Genomic DNA, 7,214 nt, shown 5'->3' with positions numbered 1-7,214 from the left:
TGTTGGGTGACCTAATATTGGCCCAAGGAAATGACCTCACATTTGACTCTAAAATACTTTGGTATACAGACGAGCTCACTTTCAACTCAGCGACTTCAAAACAAGCCCAAATCTTCACCACCACCAGGTTTGACAGCTGCTGTATTTGTGTGATATTGCGAGACGTCTCCACCTAACCTGAGAAGATACTTTCTCCTGGCATCCCTTCCAAACAAGAGATACTTATTCAGTCTTTTTATACTGTTATAATTAGACTGTTATACAGTCTAATTATACTCTTAGAAGCAACAGAGGGCAAGTTCACTGCTGATAATCGTCCTCCTTGGAATGCTCCAGACTAACAAATTCACAACACTCACACTCATTGGTGCTCAGTTACTCAAGTGCATTGGGTGTCCCTGTTTTCCACATACTGCTTCAGGATTGGTGCTTCATTTAAATAATGGAAAGGTGGAATATTTCATGTGTTGTTGTATGTAAATATTTCAAAACCTGATAAGGACCAGATGACTTTTCATTCTATCCTGATATCCTAAACGTGTGATTTCTTTTACACACAACAGTATATACGGTTACTACAGGGTGGGCCATTTATATGGATACACCGTAATAACATGGGAATGGTTGGTGATATTAAAGTCCACCCTGTATTATTTTAATAATAAGGTTGTTGTCACCTGCTTTCACCTGGGCCCTATTTCAGGAAGCCGGTTTAGTGCAAACTCTGAGTAAGTATACCCTGAGTTAATGAAAACTCTGGGTTTTCGGTTTCACAAAGCGAGTTTAGATTAATTCTGAGTGAGTTACTATGACGACACACTCCGTGAAGCTAACCTGCCCCCTAGCAGGTTTACTTCAACTAACCCTGACGTTCTCCGCCTCTTTGTCGGAAACCTGACTGTAGGAAGTGTCAGACATGGCGTGCCCCTTCCTTGAAGAGCCAGTAGATGTTGAAGCCCAAATTCTCCGCAGAGCTCTCCGCCGGGAGAGAGTGATTAGAGCGCGTTTGGACATTTTATCATTTCCTGATGATTTTCTGTGTGAACGTTACCGTTTTTCAGCACAATCTATAATTTATTTGAATAACATCCTCAGGCCTAATATTGCTCATGTGACACATTGCGGACATTCGCTCAGTTCTGTACATAGTATTTGTATTGCACTTCGGTTTTTTGCAAACGGGAGCTTTCTGTATAATATTGGTGACGCTGAGCACGTTTCCAAGGCTACCGTCTGTCGGGCAGTCAGGAATGCTACAGTTGCACTGAAACGTCTCCTGTACTCGTTTGTGGTGTTCCCCGGTCATAGACCCACAAGATTTATCAAAGAGAGATTCCACAAAATTGCAGGTATCAGGATGAACGAAACTTAATTCATGATGTGATGATACTTGAACTACTACTTAAATTTTACCTTTATTTTCACGGTTCCCAGGCGTGAGTGGCTGTATAGATGGCACTCACATTCCAATCATTGCTCCTTCAGTAAATGAAGGAGACTATGTGAACAGGAAGTCTTTCCACAGCATTAATGTACAGGTACATAGTTCCCTGTAGCATTTCAAACTAACAAATTATTTTATTATAGTAATGGATGCTAATTTGTTTTCTCTGCACTGTGAAGATCATATGTGATGCTGCCAACATTATCACAAATGTGGAAGCCAACTGCTCAGCCTCTGTGAGTGGTGGTGGTGGAGGACCCCCACCTGTTTTTCGGGCCTCCGCTTTTTTTTCTGTTGGCTATAACGGGTCAAATTTGAGCATACAGAGTAAGCAAATATGTACTTGTAATGTGCTCAGATAATTTCAATAAGTGCTTACAGAGGGGAAATTAATGTAGCCTCTAACTGCAATTGATTTACATCGGACAAACAGACCAAGCACTATGGCTCATAATACAATTACACCTTACCTGTTTGGACTATATTTTTATATTTCATTTTTACTTGCTGCCAGGAACGTTTGGGGCCTGTTGGGTTGCACCTGCGCTCACATCACATCACAAAATAAAATGTATGAAATAAAAAATAAAATAAAATATAATAAAATAACGTGTTAAATGGATGGAAATCCCTAGATCAATGTTTAAATTAACACTCACGCATTGACTCTGTCGGCTTTGTTTTGCCATGCATGCTCCCTTTCTTTTGCAGCTGAGGCTGTGTTATTTTTTTCCGCAAAATTTGCATGTTATCGGCATATGCTGCCATCAGAATTTCGGCCTCAAGCGCTGTAAAATACATTGACCGCGCCTTCTTTCCCTCCGTCTCCATGGTGACTCGCTTAATCTGTGCTCCACTAATCAGGGCTTTATGTATCCTCGTGCGCGCGTTTAACTTGGGGTTAAAGCAACTCCGCGTTGACTGAACTAATTGTTATCAGCCTTTCTGAAACCGAATATTCCGAGTTGGACAGTTCGGGGTTACTCAACCCTGAGTATCGTTTTTCACTGAGTTTTCTAAACCGGCTTCCTGAAATAGGGCCCTGCTGTTCAAACCTGCTGTTATTGAAGGAAAGCTGTTACGGCCGAGAGGGCCAGGCAGTGGGTGTGGACTCAAATGCAGACACAGAGGGAGGCAAAACGGGCGTGAGCACAGAGTTTATTTACAGAGCTGAGCGAAGTTACAAAACAGAAAACTAAGAATGCTATAACCTATGCATGCTATGAACTGTGAAAGCTATGAGCGGAAAACTGTGAGGCAAGACTGTGAACGAGAAACTCTGAGGGCTGGATTCCACAGAGGGATCCGGGGGAATGGAGAAAGGGGGCAGCGGCTTGGAGGGAGGTGTGAAGTCAGCGTTGCAGATTTGGAGTGTCAATCGAGGAGGGAGTGTCCAGGGGGTTCCGGGTGAGGAGTGTCCAAAGCAGATCCAGAATAGGCTTGGAGTGGGGAGCTGAGCAGGGAGGCAGGCAGATGGGTCCTATGGCGAAAAAGGAAAGAAAACACGGTGAGGAGAAAAAACAGTAATCCAGAGTTCTCGCAAGGGCTTGGCGGCCTAGCACTAACATGTGTTAGCAGAAGATCTGGCAGGGGTCTGTCGTGAACGCTGGTCTTATATGCAGGTGACTTGATTGGAACCAGGTGTGGAAGCTGATTGGAGTCTCCGTCTGAAGGTGGAGCCCAGCAGAGTGGAAACACCCCGTATTCACCCGGACCATGACAGTACCCCCTCCTCAACGATCGCCCCCCGGCGACCGAGCAGACCCGGACACGCGACGAGACCTGTAAAAATCAGAAACAAGCGCCGGGTCCAAGATCAGAGACGGAGACACCCACGAACGCTCCTCAGGCCCGTACCCCTCCCAGTCCACCAAAAACTGCTGGCCCCTGCCCCTCCGCCGCACGTCCAGGATACGCCGCACCGAGTAGGCAGGATGACCATCGACGAGCCGGGCGGGAGGAGGGGGGTCGGAAGGAGGGCACAGAGGACTAGACAACACCGGCCTGACCTGCGAAACATGGAACACCGGATGGATCCGCAACGATGTAGGTAATGCAAGCCTGACTGCCGCAGGGCCGATTAACCTGTCAACCTTGAAAGGCCCGATATAGCGCGGAGACAGCTTGCGGGAGGTTCCCTGGAGCGGGATGTCCTTAGCCGCCACCCACACCTTCTGCCCCGGAGAGTAAGTAGGTGCCGCCGTGCGCCGCAGGTTGGCGTAGTGGCATTGGCGAGACACAGCGTGCAACAGCGCCTCACGAGTCCGCGTCCAGGCCCGGCGGCAACGCTGTAGATGATGCTGGACCGAAGGCACAGCAAGCTCGGCCTCCTGCTCGGGGAACAGAGGTGGCTGGTAACCTAAGGATGCTTCAAAAGGCGAAAGACCCGTGGCTGAGGCGGTGAGTGTGTTATGCGCATATTCAACCCACGGGCTGGATTCTGGGCAGTAACACAGCGAAGAGTGGTCTCAAGTTCTTGGTTTAAGCGCTCAGTCTGGCCATTGGTCTGTGGATGGTAGCCTGAGCTCAAACAGGGCTTGGCCCCCAGGGCCGTACAAAAGGCTCTCCAGGCCTGAGAAGCAAACTGGGGACCCCTGTCAGACACGATTTCCATAGGGATCCCATGGAGTCTGAAAACACGTTCCACCAACAGTTTAGCTGTTTCCGAAGCAGTGGGCAGTTTATCTAGAGCTATGAAATGTGCGGCCTTGGAGAATCTGTCAACTATGGTAAGTATGGTAGTCTTCCCTGCCGAGTCTGGAAGTCCCGTAACGAAATCCAACGCAATATGAGACCATGGCCGGTGTGGGATGGTTAGTGGTTGAAGCAGTCCATAAGGACGGTGATTCCTGGACTTATTGCGAGCACAAACCGTGCAAGCAGCTACGTATTCACGTACATCCCTATCCAATGTTTCCCACCAAAAGTGTCTCTTCAGTAGCATAGCCGTCCGGCCTCGGCCCGGGTGACCTGCGAACTTGGCCGTGTGAACCCATTCTAACACCTTGGAGCGGGCTGCCGTGGGTACATAGCGCTTGTTAGCAGGCCCAGTGCCCGGATCAGGTTCTGCTTGAAGAGCCCGCTGAATGACGGAGTCTACCTCCCATGCGACAGCCCCCACCCGACAGCTGGCAGGGAGTATGGAGGGCACCCCTGACTGCTCTGAAGCAGCTTCGAACTGGCGGGAGAGAGCATCTGGCTTGATATTCTGGGTACCTGGGCGATATGAGATAGAAAAGTTGAAACGAGCAAAAAACAGCGACCAACGGGCTTGGCGTGTATTAAGTCTCTTTGCATTCCGTAGGTATGTTAAATTTTTATGGTCTGTCCAGACAATGAATGGGTGCTCAGCCCCCTCCAGCAGGTGCTGCCACTCCTCCAATGCCAGTTTCACGGCAAGCAGCTCACGGTCCCCAACATCGTAGTTTCTCTCCGCCGGAGACAAGCGGCGAGAGAAGAAAGCGCAGGGTTGTAACTTTGCTGATGGACCAGTGTGTTGCGACAACACTGCCCCCACTCCAACATCCGATGCATCCACCTCTACGATGAAGGGCTTGCTGGTGTCGGGCTGAATTAGCACAGGAGCGGTTGCAAACAGCTGTTTTAGCTTGTTGAAAGCTCTGTCGGCCTCAGCAGACCATGTGAATGTGTGCTTGGTAGATGTGAGGCGTGTTAGGGGTGCGGCTACCTGACTGTAGTTCCTGACGAATCGCCTGTAGAAGTTGGCAAAGCCCAGGAATCGTTGGAGTAGCTTGCGGGACGTGGGCACCGGCCACTCTGTGACTGCCTTGACCTTTGCCGGATCCGCCTTCAGCTGCCCCCCTGCCAGGATATAACCAAGAAAAGAGACTGACGATGCATGAAACTCACATTTTTCCGCCTTTATGTACAGCTTGTTCTCCAATAAGCGCTGGATGACCGCACGGACATGAACATGATGTTCCTGGAGCGATCTGGAAAAGACGAGTATGTCGTCCAGATACACGAACACAAATCTGTTCAGAAAGTCCCTGAGCACATCATTCACCAAAGCTTGAAAAGTGGCTGGGGCGTTCGTTAGTCCAAAGGGCATGACCAAGTACTCGAAGTGGCCCAGTGGCGTGTTGAAGGCCGTCTTCCACTCATCTCCTTGCCGGATACGTACCAAGTGATAAGCATTACGCAGATCCAGTTTTGTGAAGATAGTGGCGCCTTGCAGGTACTCTGACACGGAACTAATGAGTGGCAATGGGTATTTATTCTTTATGGTTATGTCATTGAGGCCACGGAAATCGATACACGGTCGTAGCGACCCGTCCTTCTTACCCACAAAGAAGAATCCAGCTGCAACAGGTGAAGACGACGGTCGAATTAGTCCAGCAGCAAGTGACTCTCTGATGTACTTCTCCATAGCAGCACGCTCTGGTTTGGATATGTTGTATAACCGGCTGGAGGGCAAAGGAGCCCCGGGGAGAAGGTCTATGGCACAGTCATACGGTCTGTGAGGCGGCAAACATTGTGCCTTACTCTTGCTAAAAATCTCTTTGAAATCGTGATATTCTAGGGGCACCCCAGTGAGATCGGGGGTGGTTTCATCCAACGCATAGGGCTCCTCGGGACTCGGGGGGCACGCTGACATCAAACAGTTAGAATGGCAGAATACACTCCAGCTTGTTATCTTTTGTCCTGACCAATCCAAGTGTGGATTGTGCAGCTTTAACCAAGGGTAGCCGAATGTGAGGGGAGTGTCGGGCGATGAGAGGGCGAAGAAAGTGAGCTCCTCCCTATGATTACCTGAAGTGATTACAGTCACTGGTTCTGTGTGGTGAGTTATTTGTGCAAAAACCTGGTTATTGAGTGCTCTCGCTGAAATAGGCGGGTCTAACGGCACCAGGTGCAACCCTAACTGTGTGGCGTAGTCAAAACTAATTAGGTTTTGCTCCGACCCGGAGTCGACCAGAGCCTGAAGGGAGTGCATGACACGGTTGATAACTAAACTGACTGTGAGAAGCAAACGGGGTTTGTCATCACTAAGAGAACCGCCCACCCGTATCCCCGAATCTACTGGCGGGCTGGCCCTTTTCCCCTCTTAGGACATGCTGCGATTAAATGTTCGGTTGACCTGCAATAGAAACGCGCGTGCACGAAAACGACGCTCTCTCTCTTCCGGCGTCAGCTGAGCGCGGCCTATCTGCATCGGTTCCGGCGCCGCGTCTACGACGGGGGGAGAGACAACCGACACAGGCAACTGCATTATGGGTGGAGCTGGCACCGCCGAACACGGAAGTGGACGGAGGAGGGAACGTTGGGGTTTGTAGTTCCTTTCATACTCCCTCTCTCTCAGCCTGTTGTCAATACGGAGAGAAAGGGAGACTAGCTCCTCAAACGTAGCGGGCTCATCCCGAGAAGCAAGCTGATCCTTCATGTTATCATTCAGGGACTGTAGAAATATTCCCTGCAACGCGTGATCCGGCCACCCCGTTTCCGCGGCGGCCGTACGGAAGTCTATGAGGTAATCAGCGACACTGCGGCGACCCTGGCGCAACTTTAACAACTTGCGGGCCGAACTGCCCTCAGAGACAGGATGAGCGAATGTCCTTTTAAACTCACCCAGGAAGTTATCGTAGGAGCAGGCTTGCAAGGGATGGCTTGACAGGTATCCTTCCGCCCATCTTAGAGCACGATCCCGTAATTTCCCTATGAAATAGGAAACCCGAGCGGCGTCGTCAACGAAGGTGCGCGGTGAGCGGCCGAATACCAGGTCGCACTGACGCAGGAACCCCGTGCAGCT

This window comes from Maylandia zebra, linkage group LG7, assembly GCF_041146795.1.
Source record: "Maylandia zebra isolate NMK-2024a linkage group LG7, Mzebra_GT3a, whole genome shotgun sequence".
Taxonomy (NCBI): Eukaryota; Metazoa; Chordata; class Actinopteri; order Cichliformes; family Cichlidae; genus Maylandia; species Maylandia zebra.
This window is presented reverse-complemented; position numbering follows the sequence as displayed.